General features: G+C 46.2%; 1 protein-coding gene across 1 annotated transcript in view; it reads left to right on the plus strand.

Moving 5' to 3' along the window:
- LOC126199455 (protein O-mannosyl-transferase TMTC2-like) overlaps nucleotides 1-20,711 on the plus strand; it is a 1,057,651-nt gene that overhangs the window by 264,960 nt on the left and 771,980 nt on the right. The window lies entirely within an intron of this gene.

The following is a 20,711-nucleotide window of genomic DNA, read 5'->3' on the forward strand; positions in this document are numbered from 1 at the left end:
ATGATAGGACATGCGTTAAGACATCAGGAATAACTTCAGTGGTACCAGAGGGACCTGTAGAGGGTACAAACTGTAGGCGAAGACGGAGATTGCAATATGTTCAAGTAAAAATTGGTAACGTAGGGAGCAAGTGGTACTGCGAGATGAGCAAGTTGGCACAGGGTAGGAATTTGTGGCGGGCCGCATCGAACGAGTCACAACTCGATGACTCAAAGATCAGGTGCGATGTAAACACGCGGTTGCGAACTCAGAAGCCAGCAGTCTTCTAGGTTTGTTAACGAGAGCAAAGGCATCCACAGAGAGGGCCCAGACTTCGTAAAAGTCAGTTCCCTTGACGTCAGACATAGGTGCGGTTAAAAAAAAATGGCTCTGAGAACTATGTGACTTAACATCAGAGGTCATCAGTCCCCTACATCGTAGACCTACTTAAACCTAACTAACCTAAGGACATCACATACATCCATGCCCGAGGCAGGATTCCATAGTGCGACCGTAGCAGTCGCAGACATAGGTGCGCCGAAACTATGAAAGTCGATTTCCGACCAGCGTTGTAGAACTTTGTATTGTCGTATCTCGAATCCCCGCAGGTAGTTACACCTCCCGTAGGACTGTACTTCCTCTGCACCACCTACGCCACCTAGGTTCCGCTTGAAATCTTCTTGTAGAAATACTGGAACAGCCAACCAGCTGCAAAAACGTCTTCTTCAGAAGGAAATAGAGAAAGCTGTGTTACATGTTGTGGTGGAGGTATGTTAAAACATAGTCTAGATTTGTCAGTTAAATATGAAATTTCACCTCCATAATAATTACAACATGCAGAACATGGTTGTTGTCATTTGGTATTTTTTCAACAATGTACAGCTAGTGCATTACACGATTGTTGCTCCAGCCATGTCCAAAATTTTAAAACATTTTAGAATACTGCCTGTAATGTTGCTTATGCTCAAAGACAGAAAATACCTAAATACTGAGCTTCAGTGTTGGTTTCTTGGGATTTCCTTTTTTGCGGGTATTTCCCACTCATAGCCCTCTCAATTTTCATTGTTAACGTTACACCACCTATAACTAATTTATAGTTAATGTATCATAATTATTATTAAATTATTTATAAAAATGAGATGTTAATCGTTTCCTAAGATATCTATTTTCTTAAGAAAAAAATTAATTTTTTAAAATTAGTTGTTTTTATTTAATTTTTTAAGAATAAGTATTAACTTATTTATTCTTCTGACCGTTCCCAAGACCTAAGGGTGATGGACACAACTTCCAGATTTAACACATCTCATCTGCTTGTCATCCACATGTACACCTACGTGGTTACTCTGGAACACATTTAAGTGCCTGGCAGAGGGTTCATCGAACCACCTTCACAACTCTCTATTATTCTAATCTCGTATAGCACGCGGTAAAAAAGATCTTTCCGTACGAACTCTGATTTCCCCTACTTTATGTTGGTGATCGGTCCTGCCTATGTAGGTCGGCGTCGACAAAATATTTTTGTGTGCGGAGGAGAAAGTTGGTGATTGGAATTTCGTGAGAAGATTCCGTCCCAACGAAAAACGCCTTTCTTTTAATCAAGTCCATCCCAAATCCTGTATCATTTCAGTGACACTCTCTCCCATATTACGCCATAATACAAAACGTGCTGCTTTTCTTTGAACTTTTTCGATGTACTCCGTTAGTCCTATCTGGTAAGGATCCCACACCGCGCAGCAGTATTCTAAAAGAGGACGCACGAGCGTAGTGTAGGCAGTCTCCTTCGTAGGTCTGTTACATTTTCTAAGTGTCCTACCAATAGAACGCAGTCTTCGGTTAGCCCTCCGCACAACATTTTCTATGTGTACTTTCCAATTTAAGTTGCTCGTAACTGTAATACCTAGGTATTTAGTTGAATTTGCAGCTTTTAGATTAGACTGATTTATCGTGTAACCGAAGTTTAACGAGTTCCTGTTAGCATTCATGTGGATGACCTCACTTTTTTCGTTATTTAAGGTCAACTGCCACTTTTCGCACCATTCGATATTTCTTCAAAATCGTTTTGCAGTTTGTTTTAATCTCCTGATGACTGTATTAGTCGATAAACGACAGAGTCATCTGCAAACAACCGAAGACGGCTGCTCAGATTGTTTCCCAAATCGTTTATATAGATAAGGAACAGCAAAGGGCCTTTAACACTACCTTGGGGAACGCCAGAAATCACTTCTGTTTTACTCGATGACTTTCCGTCAATTACTACTCTCTGACAGGAAATCACAGATCCAGTCACATAACTGAGACGATATTCCATAAGCACGCAATTTCACTACGAGCCGCTTGTGTGGTACAGTGTCAAAAACCTTGTCAGTGTCAACTGAAGCTTCTCTCCTTTGAGAGAACTGAAGTCTGCAGTCGTGTTCTGGCATACCGGTACTCACTGCAGTTTCTCATTTCATTTACGACGACGGTACACTTACAAAAAGAAAAAAAAAAGACAGAAGACATTATTAGTGTGTACAAATGGGAAAATGAAGCGCTCTGTTTCCAGTGCACTGGTTGTTTTTCTAGAGTCAAATGCTTCGTGCGTCTCGTGAGGCTCTCACGCACAGCTGACTACTTTAGACACGTGACAGCACACGCCAGAAGCCCTGTCGAATTAATTTTCTAACGCTTGTTTGCGCTTTGCTCGTCTTCGTTGCGCTGTTAAAGTGTATGAGTGTTGTGATTGGCTGTTCGCGATTGGGTAGTATGTGCAACTAAACTGCATTCGTCGCGAACATTGCATTTACTGGAATGTGATTTTCACTCTGCAGCGTAGTGTGCACTGATATGAAACTTCCTGGCAGATTAAAACTGTGTGCCAGACCGAGAGTCGAACTCGGGACCTCGCCCGCGATAGGCGAAGGTCCCGAATTCTAGTCTCGGTCCGGCACACAGTTTTAATCCGCCAGGAGGTTTCATTGCATTTACTGGTTCTCTGTATTCTGAAGTGTGGGCCCTGAATGTGTTTCGACTAACGACACTTCTAAAACATTAAGACGGTCACTCACTCCCAACTGAAGGTTACCTATCTCACAGATTCCAGGGGAAAAATTTCACGTTCAGTGTTTCATAAATTTATTGTATTGAATGAATTTAAAAATTTAAAGCGCTGTCATAATTCACTCATGAAAAGGTATAATCTTACGTTAAAGGTTCAATACAATTAGGCAACTAGTAAAGCTAAAACTGTGTGCACAGGGTGTTCGGAAATTACCGTTACAAACTTGTAGAACTTGTAGAGAGAAGTGAATACATGATATTTTGAATAGGAGCATATGTTTGGAAATGTCGTCCAACGACGCTACAGAGCCTCAGTGTCATAGGCGCCGGCGCCTGTAAATGTATGTTTATACTGGGTGATCCCATGATGACGTTACAAACTTTGTAGGATGATGGAAAAGGATAAACGTATCAATTTGAGGACAGGGTCCCTGTACCAGAAAAGAACGGGTCGAACATTGAGAGGTGGCAGAAGCCCCCTCTCATATTTCTATCTTTTAGTAATTCGATTTTCCTCTGTAATTGCATGCGGTGAAAAGTTGCTATTCCTTCACACGCGAACTTTCCACACAGCGTCTCTCGTCACCCGGGTGGTCCGGTGACAGGCGGGCACTGCTGATCTTGAAAGGGTTAAGCTGACGGGTGTGAGGGAGTCGAGTGAATGCTTTCCAGACGCCGAGCGGCGGAGACACGCCCGCAGGGTCCTGAAGCAGCGGCTGGGCTAGAGATTCCGTTACTTCGCAGAAAATTAGCGAAAACACTTTCTGGCGGGCTACCAGCGAGGCGTGGGAATGACTTGTGTTCACAGGCAGCCTTGGAGGGAAAATTCCCGCGTTTTCTTCAAAATCGTAACTGTGATTGGCTTGCTCAGGGTATAGCTCCGTGACGTAGAAAAATCGGCGCAGAAATTGGCGCCAAGAATCTCCATTGGTGGAATGGTAGTGCTTCGGCAATAGAGTGGAATTTTCCGCCGGGTTTCGAGTTGCTGATTGGAACGTATAACCACGGCCACTGTCGTGGGGGCGGGAATGTTCTGTGTTCGGTTTTGTACAGGTGCTCTTGTGGTCGGCTCTCGCCTTTCGGTCGGAGTAGGTTACAAGACTGAGCTCTCGCTGCTCTGGACAGCCTGCCTTCCGTTGGCTGTCTAATATACTTTTATTTGATTGTAACTGTTTGACGAAGTTGCTGAAGTTTCGACTTCAACGCAACTTTCTGAGTACAGTTGGCAATTGAGCATTCTGCGTACAAGCGGCCTATGTTGTCTGTCTTGAGCAGTTTTGGCTATAGTTGACTGTATCGGAGTTACTCTGTGACTTCGCTTGTTAAAACCAATCACTGTACCGTCACTGATTGTGTAGCGAGCCTTCTTTGTCTCCCTCAGAGGCGCATTTGTGTTGCTAGGAGTTCTTTAGTCTGGAACAACCAGACCAGGATAATTTGTTTCGGGCTATACTCGCGACATTATCATCACCACGACGGTACGTCGAAGCAACCAGCCATCGCCTCCCGTACGCCAGATCGTGTCCGTGCAGTTAAAAAGACAGCTTGGTAATGTACGTCTGCAGCACCGGCAAAGCAGGCACTTTTGCTAGGTGATAATCAGAGCTCAGCAGAGCGCGCCTGTTTGTCTTTTCTAACTTTGTTCTGTCTTGGGTGTTCATTGTCTGAATTCTCACTAATGTAGCAGCAATTAATGTTGGGTTGGCTGTGTGTCTGTCTTAAGATTTGAGTTGCAAGGAATCGGCTCCACATACCACTTCGTCATAAATTTCACAATCTAGTTTATGGACAACTTCACCTTCACAGCATTTATTTGAGTATCCAATTTGATGTATTGTAAATGTTTCATGTGTTTTGTTTATGATTTTGAGTTTAGTCACAATAAATCAAATTATTATTTTGGACAGAACTTTCATTCTGTTAATCGGTAGAGCAACCCTTTGATTTCTCACTACGTTCCTGAAACTTTCCTTTATTTAATTAATTTCTATCAAATTAAATTATTGCAGGTGCCAAACTCTTTTCTACTCCACTTGCAGGGTCGATTACAGTCAGTTCGCGTTTCTTCTTAATCCATGTGCAACAGCAAAAGTAGGAGTTAGAAAAGGGGGGGGGCTTAGAACATCATTTCCATATGAAGATTCGAAAAGAATTTAGTGTTAAACACACTGCTAGCCCCGGCACCTCGCAACGTTATAAGCGAAAACCGTTCCATGCCTCTGACAGTGGAACTTAAATATCCCCTACATGAAACATCATTAAATCTACGACTCATTTTTACGTATCCATAGAGAAGAATGAAGCCAAAACAGTTTTACTTAAGACAAGTACTAGAAAAATTCAGTAACTTATTCACTTCCGAGTCTTTAAAGAATCGAACTCCCATGTGTAAAACAACGTCCAAAAACTGATTACACATAACTTAATATGTTAAATACTTGATGTGAAACATATTAAACCTTCGTGTACCGGTTACTCCTGTTGCTAAGTTCGTAGGGTAGGCAACTTTCAGAGGTGGTAGTGTGGATCACAACAAGGAAAAATTCTCTAGTAAACATGGGCTTTAAAACGCATGCCTTAAAGCCGCCTTTCACACGATCGATTTTCTTGTCTCCTCACGGGGACGCGGGTTCGATTCCCGTCCGGGTTGCAGATTTTCTCTGCTAGGGGACTGGATGTTTGTGTTGTCCTCATAATTCGTGGAAGTGGCTAGACTGGACTGTGCACAGATTGTACGGATACTGATGACCGCGCAGTTGAGCCCCCCACAAACTAAAAATCATTCTCATCATCATCTTTCTTGTCTCAGTTGGCTACTCGAGACAGGCGTGTCTAACTGCAGCGCCCCTGGCGTTTCATTCTCCTATTGACTCTTCGTTTGTTTTGAGCGGTTATTTTCGTTTACACGTCAGCGGCAGATTGCCGGTGTAGTGATAGCTGTCTGCTATGCGTTTTAACATTTGAATGGTAAAAGTGGGGTTATGAGGGAACAAACAATGACATTAGAGTTCATTAATGACCAAAGCAGAATTCATAGAAGCCCTTGGAAAAAATCAATTGTTAAATTTTCTACACTCCTGAGAACTTAAAGAATTGGAAAAATATTGTTGTGTCGATTCCCTAAGGTCTCGACACAATGAGTGGCTAGGTGCACGCGAAACTAACGCAGACGGGCGTAAATTCTGAAACAGGAGACTGGATGAAAACTATAAAGAAAAGAAGAGAGATTTTAATATACTTAACTTTAATGTAGTCTTGTTCTTGTTGAAATACATCTCTTGCATAGTAGTAAGCAATTAGCAATGATACACATGGCGCCTTGCTAGGTAGTAGCGATGGACTAGCTGAAGGCTATTTAATCTGTCTCTCGGCAAATGAGAGGAAGACTTGATACGTCTTGTCGCAAGCTATGTCGTCCGTACAACTGGGGCGAGGTCAAGTCCGTGTCTTGTGACCTGCCATGTGGTGGCGCTAGGTTTGCGAATACACAGTGGCGACACGCGGGTCCGACATGTACTACAGGACCGCGGCCGATTTAAGTTACCACCTAGCAAGTGTGGTGTCTAGCGGTGACACCACAAATGTCATCCAAACATTTCAGAAAATATACATTTACTTGCTGGAGAAAATTTATAGTTGCAAACACAACAGGCAATATGTAGAATGCCTCCTCGTTTGTATCTTGCTTGCTTGTTAAGTGCCACATAACAACGAAAATTATTTTTGCCGTCAAGTTCAAATGGTTCAAATGGTTCTGAGCACTATGGGACTTAACATCTGAGGTCAGTCTCCTTGAACTTAGAACTACTTAAACCTAACTAACCTAAGGACAGCACACACACCCATGCCCGAGGCAGGATTCGAACCTGCGACCGTAGCGGTCGTGCGGTTCCAGATTGTAGCGCCTAGAACCGCTCGGCCACAGCTGCCGGGCATTGACAAAAGAAGACGAAGTAAATATTCCAGAATTCGAATCGAGAACAGTTGCCAACGTGAGCAACGGAGAAGTAAATTCCTCGGAGTAGTGAAGCAACTTAAATCACTTAATAAAACCAAGTCTTCTGGTCCAGACTGTATACCAATTAGGTTCCTTTCGGAATATGCTGGTGCATTAGCTCCATACTTAACAATCATATACAAACGCTTGCTCGATGAAAGAACGGTACCCAAAGACTGGAAAGTCGCACAGGTCACACCAATATTCAAGAAAGGTAGTAGGAGTAATCCACTAAATTACAGGCCCATATCGTTAACGTCGATATGCAGCAGGATTTTAGAAAATATGTTGTGTTCGAACATTATGAATTACCTCGAAGAAAACTGTCTATTGACACATATTCAACATGGGTTTAGAAAACATCGTTCCTGTGAAACACGACAATCTTTTTATTCACATGAAGTGTTGAGTGCTATTGACAAGGGATTTCAGATAGATTCCGTATTTGTGGATTTCCGGAAGGCTTTTGACACTGTACCACACAATCGGCTCGTAGTGAAATTGCGTGCTTATGGAATATCGTCTCGGTTATGTGACTGGATTTGCCATTTCCTATCAGAGAGGTCACAGTTTGTAATAATTGACGGAAAGTCATCGAGTAAAATGGAAATGATTTCTGGGGTTCCCCAAGGTGGTGTTATAGGCCCTTCGCTGTTCCTTATCTACACTAACGATTTTGGAGACAATCTGAGCAGCCGTCTTCGGTTGTTTGCAGATGACGCTGTTGTTTATCGACTAATAAAGCCATCAGAAGACCAAACCACACTACAAAACGATTTAGAAAAGGTATCTGAATGGTGCGAAAAGTGTCAGTAGACCCCAAATAACGAAAAATGAGGTCATCCACGTAAGTGCTAAAAGTAACTCAAACTTCGGTTACACGCTAAATCAGTCTAATCTAAAAGCCGTAAATTCAACTAAATACCTAGGTATTACAATTACGAGCAACTTAAATTGAAAGGAACACATAGAAAATGTTGTGGGGAAGGCTAACCAAAAACTGCATTTATTGGCAGGACACTTAGAAAATGTAACAGATCTCCTACGCTAGTCCGTCCTCTCTTAGAATACTGCTGCGCGATGTCGGATCCTTAGCAGATACAACTGACGGAGCACATCGAAAAAGTTCAAAAAAGGCTGCACGTTTTGTATTATCCCGAAAGAGGGGAAATAGTGTCACAGAAATGATACAGGATTTGGTCTGTACGTCATTAAAAGAAAGGCGTTTTTCGTTGCGACGGAATCTTCTCACGAAATTCCAATCGCCAACTTTCTCCTCCGAATGCGAAAATAGTTTATTGACACCGACCTATACAGGGAGGAACGATCACCAAGATAAAATAAGGGAAATCAGAGCTCGTACAGAAAGATATAAGTGTTCATTCTTTACGCGCACTATACGAGATTGGAATAATAGAAAATTGTGAAGGTTGTTCGATGAACCCTCTGCCAGGCACTTAAATGTGATTTGCAGAGTATCCATGTAGATGTAGATGTAGATGTGGAGCTAGACCTACACCTCTTCTTGGTGCCAGGTAATGTGGAAATTTTCTCCGCATATGTATTTCGACACGAAAACAGCGAGCTCACACCTATTTTTTGTGGTAAGATAACAGAAGAAATCAGCGTTGCGTAGGAGTTGCTGCAAGAATGCGTCACAAAGGGTAGTTTGCCAATGAGTGATCCCACGTGCGCCCAATGCATATAAATCGACATCACGATGCCAGATCGTGACAGCTTTCGCCGGTTTTTTCTTTCAGATGGGTGATCAAGAACGTAATGTTGCGCGGCCCCCATCCTGTCATCGTCATCATCATGATCATCACCACCTCTCTCCAGATACCGTGTGGTTGTCTGACAAGAGGGCAATAAAAAGTAGCGCCTCTAGGTGATGTGGAAGCTATTCGTGCGCCATTGCTGTGGCCGCGGTGACGGAGCACCGCTGTGAATAAATAGCGGGCATCGCGCAGAGGGCAGCGGGCAGCCCCAGAGCGCCGGCAGTGTTGACGCGGCCGTCAGCGGCATGATGTATGTCGCGGCCACGCCCTGCTTGCAAACACGCGTGCGTGCCATCCGACCGCGTCGTAATGCACGCGGGACCACACGTCACTGCCTATCCGCCCATCTGTTGCGCGTGCGCTTTGACCACCCAGGGGAATTACTCATGCGACGAAATAAACAAACGCCTAACAGTCCTCTCTCCGCAGCCTTCCTGTAGTCTCTCAGTCCTGCTGTTGAATTTGCTTGTTCATTATTAATGCTCCCAGCCTTTCGATTAGTATGATTCAGTGCTCTGTCTGATTCTGTTACGTGACATTTTGGTCTCTTCCGTCCTACGACTGAAACTTCTTGCCCCTGCACGGTTGATTTATGAGTGGAGACAATATACGAGGGCAGTTCAATAAGTAATGCAACACATTTTTTTCTGAAACAGGGGTTGTTTTATTCAGCATTGAAATACACCAGGTTATTCCCCAATCTTTTAGCTACACAACACTATTTTTCAACGTAATCTCCATTCAATGCTACGGCCTTACGCCACCTTGAAATGAGGGCCTGTATGCCTGCACGGTACCATTCCACTGGTCGATGTCGGAGCCAACGTCGTACTGCATCAATAACTTCTTCATCATCCGCGTAGTGCCTCCCACGGATTGCGTCCTTCATTGGGCCAAACATATGGAAATCCGACGGTGCGAGATCGGGGCTGTAGGGTGCATGAGGAAGAACAGTCCTCTGAAGTTTTGTGAGCTCCTCTCGGGTGCGAAGACTTGTGTGAGGTCTTGCGTTGTCATGAAGAAGGAGAAGTTCGTTCAGATTTTTGTGCCTACGAACACGCTGAAGTCGTTTCTTCAATTTCTGAAGAGTAGCACAATATACTTCAGAGTTGATCGTTTGACCATGGGGAAGGACATCGAACAGAATAACCCCTTCAGCGTCTCAGAAGACTGTAACCATGACTTTACCGGCTGAGGGTATGGCTTTAAACTTTTTCTTGGTAGGGGAGTGGGTGTGGCGCCACTCCATTGATTGCCGTTTTGTTTCAGGTTCGAAGTGATGAACCCATGTTTCATCGCCTGTAACAATCTTTGACAAGAAATTGTCACCCTCAGCCACATGACGAGCAAGCAATTCCGCACAGATGGTTCTCCTTTGCTCTTTATAGTGTTCGGTTAGACAACGAGGGACCCAGCGGGAACAAACCTTTGAATATCCCAACTGGTGAACAATTGTGACAGCACTACCAACAGAGATGTCAAGTTGAGCACTGAGTTGTTTGATGGTGATCCGTCGATCATCTCGAACGAGTGTGTTCGCACGCTCCGCCATTGCAGGAGTCACAGCTGTGCACGGCCGGCCCGCACGCGGGAGATCAGACAGTCTTGCTTGACCTTGCGGCGATGATGACACACGCTTTGCCCAACGACTCACCGTGCTTTTGTCCACTGCCAGATCACTGTAGACATTCTGCAAGCGCCTATGAATATCTGAGATGCCCTGGTTTTCCGCCAAAAGAAACTCGATCACTGCCCATTGTTTGCAACGCACATCCGTTACAGACACCAATTTAACAGCTTCGTACAGCGCTGCCACCTGTCGGAAGTCAATGAAACTATACGAGACGAAGCGGGAATGTTTGAAAATATTCCACAAGAAATTTCCGCTTTTTCAACCAAAATTGGCCGAGAAAAAAAATGTGTTGCATTACTTATTGAACTGCCCTCGTATTATGATTTTTAGAAAATAAGCCTGTTTAGCACATTACACTTTTTAATGATTAATGCTTTGGAGACTTCAGCAAGTGCGGCTCCTCAGAAACTTTGGCTCCTTACCAAGTTCGACTGGTCGGCAAGTTCGAGTACACAGCTAGTTCGACAGTTAAGCTAGTTCGAATGCACAGTGAGGTCTACCACTTGGTTGAGATTGAATGCAAGGCCAGTTGGACCGGCAGGCCAGCTGGACCGGCAGGCCAGCTGGACCGGCAGGCCAGCTGGACCGGCAGGCCAGCTGGACCGGCAGGCCAGCTGGACCGGCAGGCCAGCTGGACCGGAAGGCCAGCTGGACCGGCAGGCCAGCTGGGCCGGCAGGCCAGTTGGACCGGCAGGCCAGTTGGACCGGCAGGCCAGTTGGACCGGCAGGCCAGCCGGACCGGCAGGCCAGCTGGACCGGCAGGCCAGCTGGACCGGCAGGCCAGCTGGACCGGCAGGCCAGCCGGACCGGCAGGCCAGCCGGACCGGCAGGCCAGCCGGACCGGAAGGCCAGCTGGACCGGCAGGCCAGCTGGACCGGCAGGCCAGCTGGACCGGCAGGCCAGTTGGACCGGCAGGCCAGTTGGACCGGCAGGCCAGTTGGACCGGCAGGCCTGTTGGACCGTCAGGCCAGCCGGACCGGCAGGCCAGCCGGACCGGCAGGCCAGCCGGACCGGCAGGCCAGCTGGACCGGCAGGCCAGCCGGACCGGCAGGCCAGCCAGACCGGCAGGCCAGCTGGACCGGAAGGCCAGCTGGACCGGCAGGCCAGCTGGACCGGCAGGCCAGTTGGACCGGCAGGCCAGTTGGACCGGCAGGCCAGTTGGACCGGCAGGCCAGTTGGACCGGCAGGCCAGTTGGACCGGCAGGCCAGCCGGACCGGCAGGCCAGCCGGACCGGCAGGCCAGCCGGACCGGCAGGCCAGCCGGACCGGCAGGCCAGCCGGACCGGCAGGCCAGCCGGACCGGCAGGCCAGCCGGACCGGAAGGCCAGCTGGACCGGCAGGCCAGCTGGACCGGCAGGCCAGTTGGACCGGCAGGCCAGTTGGACCGGCAGGCCAGTTGGACCGGCAGGCCAGTTGGACCGGCAGGCCAGTTGGACCGGCAGGCCAGTTGGACCGGCAGGCCAGCCGGACCGGCAGGCCAGCTGGACCGGCAGGCCAGCTGGACCGGCAGGCCAGTTGGACCGGCAGGCCAGTTGGGCCGGCAGGCCAGTTGGACCGGCAGGCCAGTTGGACCGGCAGGCCAGTTGGACCGGCAGGCCAGTTGGACCGGCAGGCCAGTTGGACCGGCAGGCCAGCCGGACAGGCAGGCCAGCCGGACCGGCAGGCCAGCCGGACCGGCAGGCCAGCCGGACCGGCAGGCCAGCCGGACCGGCAGGCCAGCCGGACCGGAAGGCCAGCTGGACCGGCAGGCCAGCTGGACCGGCAGGCCAGCTGGACCGGCAGGCCAGTTTGACCGGCAGGCCAGCCGGACCGGCAGGCCAGCCGGACCGGCAGGCCAGCTGGACTGGCAGGCCAGCTGGACCGGCAGGCCAGCTGGACCGGCAGGCCAGCCGGACCGGCAGGCCAGCTGGACCGGCAGGCCAGCTGGACCGGCAGGCCAGTTGGACCGGCAGGCCAGTTGGACCGGCAGGCCAGTTGGACTGGCAGGCCACTTCGACTGGCAGGCCAGTTCGACTGGCAGGCCAGTTCGACTGGCAATCTAGGTCGACTCGTAGGCTACTTAAATTGCGAGGGTAGGTCGACAGTGTGGCGTGGTGGACTGTTCGGCGAGTTGGATGCTGTAGTGAGTTCGATGCTGTAGCAAGCTGGACATAGTGATAGCTTTGATTCTTTGCCAACTTCTCTTTGCAGCAAATACAACTCGTTAGCTGGTGCAATATGAAATTTCAGGGATGTACAGCAAGCACTTATTCGAGACTCTCGTGTAATCCTTCAAGTGTTAACATTGTCATAAAAAAACGATAGACTAATCCACGATGTGCAATAAAAGACTCGGTTTCAAAGATTTGGCCTTAAGGAATGTAAAGATTACGTACGATCTGACGTTAAAGGATATTATGCCAACATATTCTATGATTTCCGGACTACTGATTTTCGCTGTAGTCGGGCATCTATTGAAGATAGTACGCGCGCAGTGATTGCCAACTGAAAAACCGTAACTTCGCTGACATCGTAGACAACTCGACATTATGTGAGCACCACATTCAATTCAATGGATACGTTGTAACAAAGCTGTGTAGTCAATCAGCGGACTAAAAATAGATTTAAATTAACATATCACAAGGTTGTTTTAGTATCGACTACATTCCAGTAAATTTCTACGTCATTTTTAACAGTGGATGAAACACACAATTATTATTATAAGGCCACAGGCGAACGAGTTGTCTAAGCAATAAGTGGCAAAAGTTGCTGAAGTATACCAACACAAATAAAAAAGTTTTACTTGCAGGGAAACTTGTGACTCTCATATCCTAGGATTCTCATAGACTACCTTCGCAGGGGCAGAGCTACCACTAGCTAGTAGAAGGGTGATGTTCAGGCTGTATCCTTTTATCTTCCAAAGGAGAGCGTTCTCCATCACGATAATGCAGCCGGATAACTATCTATGATCATTTCTGCAGAATATGAGTGACCATCACTACATGATCCGACTTTATCTGTACATGCTGCGGTTCCTTTTCGTTACCAAACCTGAAGAAATGGCACAGTGGATGAAAATTTTCATCAAATGATGGGACTGACGCTCGAAGAAGAAGGATTAGGATCCGACAACTGTGTAGTTAGAGACGGAGCGCAAGTTCTGACAGTAGAAGGAAATCAACTGGCTCTTTCGCAAAAGAAACATCCCAGCATTTGGCTTAAGCGATTTAGAGAAATCATGGGAAAACTGGCTCCTCTGGATGAAACCATCAATGTTGTCGCGCCTCCCTCTGTCCATCTCTCCTCCTGATCCTGTGTCCACGTGCTCCTCTCCCTCTCTCGACCATATCCACCGTTCTCTATCTACATCTACATCTGCATGGATACTCCACAAGTCACTGTACGGTGCGTCGTGGCGGGTGCCCTGTACCACTACTAATTTCCTTTTCTTTTCCATTCGCAAATAGAACGAGGGACAAACGACTGTCTACATGATTACGTATGAGCCCTGACGTCTCATATATCTTCGCGGTACTTACGCGCAATGTATGTTGGCGGCAGCAGAATCGTTCGGCCGTGCTGGGTAGCCGCGCGGTCTTGGACACCTTGTCACCGTTCGGGCGGCTACCCCCGTCGGAGAAGTGTAGAAGTGTGTAAGCCTAGGGACGGATGGCCTCAGCAGTTTGGTCCCATAGGAACTTACCACAAAAATCGTCCAGCTGTCCACCAGTTCTCTAAAACAACGTCGCCTTCCCTCCAGGGATTCCCATTTGAGTTCATGAAGCATCTCCGTAACACTTATGTGTTGTTCAACCCTACCGGTAACAAATCTAGCAGTCCGCCTCTGAAGTGCTTCGATGTCTTCCTTCAATCCGACCTGGTACGGTTCCCAAACACTCGAACAGTACTCAAGAATAGGTCGCACCGACGCCCTTTATGTGGTCTCCTCTCCTCTCTGTCCATCTCCTCCTCCACTGGTGCCTCCGCCTCTCGTGACATCTAGTGGTTAATTCTGAATTACACAGGGGCGTCCGCATACTTCTGATCGGATTTTGTACATTGTTGGATGTGGAAACGCACCACCATTATATAAAGCAGAAAATTTAACACACTGAAAGTTTTGGATCGGTGATATAGAGCAGATTACTTTCCATTGATGTGCTGCAGTTAGCATGGATGCTGTTATCAAACTTCTACTTCATTGTAGGCTGCTGGACTATTTTGGTAGACACGAGGTTCTTTTGTTCCACTCTATGTTAGTTTGCGCTCACCCAACTTTACAGTAGACAACACAGTGGCTGGAGGAGCTATGCAGTGTTATTAGTAAACATAGAGCACATAAAAAATTCATACACAGGCTTTTCAGAGAGTCGCATCTCCTTCCTTTACTTCGTAAAAGCGAATGATATTTTTGCTAGCAGGATAAAGTGCCTGTTTTACCCATATCAATAATGAAACACGAGGGGCGTATTTCTGAAAGCATGCGGGTTTTATCTAGGATTTCAGTTGTTGTTGTTGTTGTGGTGGTCTTCGGTCCTGAGACTGGTTTCATGCAGCTCTCCATGCTACTCTATCGTGTGCAAGCTTCTTCATCTCCCAGTGCCTACCGCAACCTACATCCTTCTGAATCTGCTTAGTGTATTCATCTCTTGGTCTCCCTCTATGATTTTTACCCTCTACACTGCCCTCCAATACTAAATTGGTGATCCCTTGATACCTCGGAACATGTCCTACAAACCGATCCCTTCTTCTAGTCAAGTTGTGCCACAAACTCCTCTTCTCCCCAATTCTATTCAATACCTCCTCATTAGTTATGTGATCTACCCATCTAATTTTCAGCATTCTTCTGTAGCACCACATTTCGAAAGCTTCTATTCTCTTCTTGTCCAAACTATTTATCGTCCATGTTTCACTTCCATACATGGCTACACTTCATACAAATACTTTCAGAAACGACTTCCTGAACTTAAATCTATACTCGATGATAAAAAATTTCTCTTCTTCAGAAACGCTTTTCTTACCATTGCCAGTCTACATTTTATATCCTCTCTACTTCGACCATCATCAGTTATTTTGCTCCCCAAATAGCAGAACTCCTTTACTACTTAAAGTGTCTCATTTCCTAATCTAATTCCCTCAGCATCACCCGACTTAATTCGACTACATTCCATTATCCTCGTTTTGCTTTTGTTGGTGTTAATCTTATATCCCCTTTTCAAGACAAGTATTTCAGTATACCATGTTATTGCCTACTCCTTTGGCTACAAAAACCTATTTTTGAAGATAATTTCCGTTCAACGTGACGGTCTTACTCCAGTTTACTGATAGGGCTTGTGTGCCTGCGTGGTACCGCTCTACCGGTTGACGTCGGAGCCAACGCCTTTTTGCATCAATAACCTTCCCGTTATCCACGTACTTCTTCGCGCGGAGTGCGTCCTGCATTTGGTCAGTCAGATGGAACTCGGGAGGTGCGAGATCCGGGCTGTATGGAGGATGAGGACGAACAGTTAAATGAAGTTTGCGAGCTCCTCTCCGGTGGGCAGACTTGTCTGGGGCCTTGCGTCGTCATGGAGAAGAAGTTAGTTTGCATCTCTGTGGCGACAAACACACTGAAGTCGTTTCTTCCGTTTGCTGAGGGTACCGCAGCACACTTCTGAGTTGATCGTTGCACTGTGCGGGAGGACATAAACACAGTAACCCTTCAGGGTCCCAGAAGACCTTCGCCATGAGTTTACTGGCTGAGGTTGCGGCTTTAAACTGTTTCTTCGGAGGAGACATTGTGTGGCGCCGCTACATGCATTGACGTTTTGTTTCCGGTTTGTAGTGAGGAACCCATGGGTCACCCATGGGTCATCGCCTTTGTGGATGTTCGACAAAAAATTGTCACGATCAGCATCGTAATGCGCAAGCAATTCCTCCGCACACATAGTCCTTCGTTGTTTTTTATGGTCTTCTGTTAAGCGTCGAGGAACCAGGGGGGGGGGGGGGGGAGACACATCTTTGTGTACCCCAACAGGTAGCCAACAGAGACGTCGAGTTGAGCACCGACTTGTTTGGTTGTGATCCGTCCGTCATCTGCAGTGAGAGTGTCTCCACGTTCCAGTGATGCAGGTGTCACAGCTGTGTGCGGCTGGCCAGTACGCTGGAGGTAGCACAGGTTTGTACGATCCTGGGTTCGATGATGACAGACTCCTCGACCGACGACTCGCCGTGCTTTTGTTCACTGCCACGTCTCCGTAGTCATTCTGCAACCGCCTATGTACATCTCCGATGGTACGGTTTTCCGCGAAAATAAAATCACGGCTCTCCGCTTGGAACGCTGCTGCTACGTATAGCCCAGCAATGTATCAGAACTTCATGAAACTGTAGGTGCTGCAGATGGGAATATTCCACGATGTTCCACAACAAATACCGTATTCTTCAACCTAACCTGCACGAGAAAGAATGTGTTGATTTATTTATTGAGCTCCTTCGAATAATAACTGTCCCATTAATTTAAATCTATCGTCACTGCACAGTACGTGATATGATTCGTGAGTTACGGGTGTGCTGTAGACTACATCTAGGAGGTGGTCGTTCGATTGTACTGTTGTCTAGCTATGATGGACGGTACTTCATTTGTCAAGTTGGCAAATTGCTTCATCCTTACCTTTTAGCATTGTCCATTTAAGTTGCTGTCCCTCTGGAAGAGAAGTATTAATGGAAGAAAGTGACTGACAGCGGGAGGTACGATAAAATGCAGCTAACAGTGTCAGCATGACACTAACTACGTGACGAACCATGCAAACTGAGAATGTGAGGGTGAAAATGAAAGCCTGAATGCATTTGATAATATATGGAGAGAGTCGACCGTTTGTGCTCGGCGTAAGAAATTTGTGAAAATATTCAAATATTGGTGGAGAAGTATGTCGGTTAGGTCACTGATTACAGTTGAGTAATAGGAATCTGACGTCATCGCATTGTTTATAATTACACTACAAGACCTAGAACTGAATTACGACTAGTGAATCCTCATGGAATAATTTACTTAATTAATGAAATATACATTCCATTAGAACTTGGGAGAGACAGCCCTGACAAAACTCTACCATCTGGTGAGCAAGGTGTATGAGACAGGCGAAATACGCTCAGACTTCAAGAAGAATATAATAATTCCAATCCGAAAGAAACCAGGTGTTGACAGATGTGAAAATTACCGAACTATCAGTTTAATAAGTCTCGGCTGCAAAATACTAACAAGAATTCTTTACAGACGAATGGAAAAAATGGCAGAAGCCGACCTCGGGGATGATCAGTTTGGATTCCGTAGAAATATTGAAACACGTGAGGCAATACTGACCCAACGACTAATCTTAGAAAATAGATTAAGGAAAGGCAAACCTACGTTTCTAGCATTTGTAGACTTAGAGAAAGCTTCTGACACTGTTGACTGGAATACTCTCTTTCAAATTCTGAAAGCGGCAGGGGTAAAATACAGGGAACAAAAGTCTATTTACAATTTGTACAGAAACAAGATGGCAGTTATAAGAGTCGAGAGACATGAAAGGGAAGCAGTGGTTGGGAAGGGAATGAGACAGGGTTGTAGCCTATCCCCGATGTTATTCAATCTGTATATTGAGCAAGCAGTAAAGAAAACAAAAGAAAAATTTGGAGTAGAATTAAAACCCATGGAGAAGAAGTAAAAACTTTGAGGTTCGCCGATGGCATTGTAATTCTGTCAGAGACAGCAAAGGACTTGGAAGAGCAGTTGAACGGAATGGACAGTGTCTTGAAAGGAGGATAAAAGATCAACATCGCCGGCCGAAGTGGCCGCGCGGTTCTGGCGCTGCAGTCTGGAACCGCGAGACCGCTACGGTCGCAGGTTCGAATCCTGCCTCGGGCATGGATGTGTGTGATGTCCTTAGGTTAGTTAGGTTTAACTAGTTCTAAGTTCTAGGGGACTAATGACCTCAGCAGTTGAGTCCCATAGTGCTCAGAGCCATTTGAACCATTTGAACCAAAAGATCAACATCAACAAAAGCAAAACGAGGATAATGGAATGTAGTCATATTAAATCAACAACAACTGTTCTGACAGCTAGCTCCCCCCTTGCCCCTCACTCCCCCGACGACCCCAACACTCCTACGCGCCCACTCAGATAGCCCTGCGCGTTTCCAAGCCGCTTCCGAGTTTCGTTTAGAGTCCGGTTGCGAATCGGATCCGTTAGCGAGATGTCGGTGGGCCGTTGTTAGCGTGTATGTGGTTTTCAGACGGTTTCCCAAGTCCGACTAGGTGACTACTTATGTCCTGACCGAGTTACACGCTTCTCAGACATTTCGGAAACGTCCTCACAGTTTTACTCGGGATAACACTAGACGCAGGCAGATGGGCCAGACTAAATCCGTCCTGGGACGGACGGGTGCGACGGATACGGCGTCCGGCCATCCTCCATCACTAACACAGCCCGATCCTGTGAAGGAACGGGACAAGCGCAGCAAAAGGAAGAAGACGGTTCTGGAAGATAATGCGTCTTTACGTATTGTTTAATGAAATGTACTTTGAAGTGCGTTTCCAGTGCCGCGTCAACGAATTAAAGTTGGATTAGTTCTGATATATACAGTGATGCCAGTCTACGTACACATTCTGCAAGTAACTGCGCAGTACAGAGGCAGTGGTGTACTTCGTACTGACAGTTGCCTTAAACTCCTTAAGCCTTCAAAAAACCTAAAATAAATGGCCTGCGAGTCTAAACGTCCTATTCCGACGGTATCTTAAAATTAAAACCGAAATTAATGGAAATCGTATTTCGTCATGTGTGTTACGATAAAAATGAATAAGCGACCACATCTAACAGAATGGTTCTTGTTGTTGTTGTTGTCTTCAGTCCAGAGACTGGTTTGATGCAGCTCTCCACGCTACTCTATCCTGTGCAAGCCTCTTCATCTCCCAATACCTACTGCAACCTACATCCTTACCTGCTTAGTGCATTCATCTCTTGGTCTCGCTCTACGATTTTTACCCTCCATACTGCCATCCAATACTAAATTGGTGATCCCTTGATGCCTCAGAATATGTCCGACCAACCGATCCCTTCTTCTGGTCAAGTTGTGCCACAAATTTCTCTTCTCCCCAATTCTATTCGTCCACATTTCACTTCCATACATGGCTACACTCCATACAAATACTTTCAGAAACGACTTCCTGACTCTTAAATCTATACTCGATGTTAACAAATTTCTCTTCTTCAGAAACGCTGTCCTTGCCATTGCCGGTCTACATTTTATATTCTCCCTACTTCGACCATCATTAGTTATTCTGCCCCCCAAATAGCAAAACTCCTTTATTACTTTAAGCGTCTCATTTTCTAATCTAATTCTTTCAGAATCACCCGATTTAATTCTATTACATTCCATTATCCTCGTTTTTCTTTTGTTGATGTTCATCTTATATCCTCCTTTCAAGACACTGTCCATTCCGTTCAGCTGCTCTTCCAGGTCCTTTGCTGTCTCTGACAGAATTACAATGTTATCGGCGAACCTCAAAGTTTTTATTTCTTCTCCGTGGATTTTAATACCTACTCGGAATTTTTCTTTTGTTTCCTTTACTACTTGCTCAATATACAGATTGAATAACACAGAATAGTATGACTAGCAATGAAAGAAATGTGACCTCCTTAAGTATGTTATATCAGTACGGAAAATTACCTGAAGGAAATGACAGACATTTGAGAATTAGTCCTCTCACTTTGCCGACTGCGCGAATGGCAAATGGCAGTATTTCTCTTTCTAGGAGACCCGGAGCAACAGCTGGGTGCTTCACACCATTAATATTCTAGAGACCCCGCGTGCAATTGTCGTAGTTGTCCCCTCATCTGCATTCTACAGGTCAATTATACCCAGGCACGTAATGTCTTTTTGCTACTTCCATTTCGCTGTTTCGCTTGTTACTTTACACGGTACACGAGTGATGATTTTCTGTACTTGCCAAACTATTATGTGTGATCTTTCTCTCTCTTTCTCTACACACACACACACACACACACACACACATTTAGATTTCAATCCCGCCGATGACAACGTCATTAAAAAAAGATCAATAGCTTAATAGTCGAGAAAATCGGACATTGTCTTGAACGCCCAGAGTCGACTGGAGCCATTTGCATGAGACCTGAAAACACAAACAAGTGTTTTTGAATAATATCTTGGATCAGACCTATATCATCGTGGCATAGGTTCACTCTTATGGTCGACGTATATGGAAGGTTGGGTATGGGGGTGATTCGTGCACGCATAGCCAAATGGTGCCGGCACTGTAGCTCAGCGTGTGC

Source organism: Schistocerca nitens, chromosome 8, assembly GCF_023898315.1.
Source record: "Schistocerca nitens isolate TAMUIC-IGC-003100 chromosome 8, iqSchNite1.1, whole genome shotgun sequence".
In the NCBI taxonomy this organism is placed as follows: domain Eukaryota; kingdom Metazoa; phylum Arthropoda; class Insecta; order Orthoptera; family Acrididae; genus Schistocerca; species Schistocerca nitens.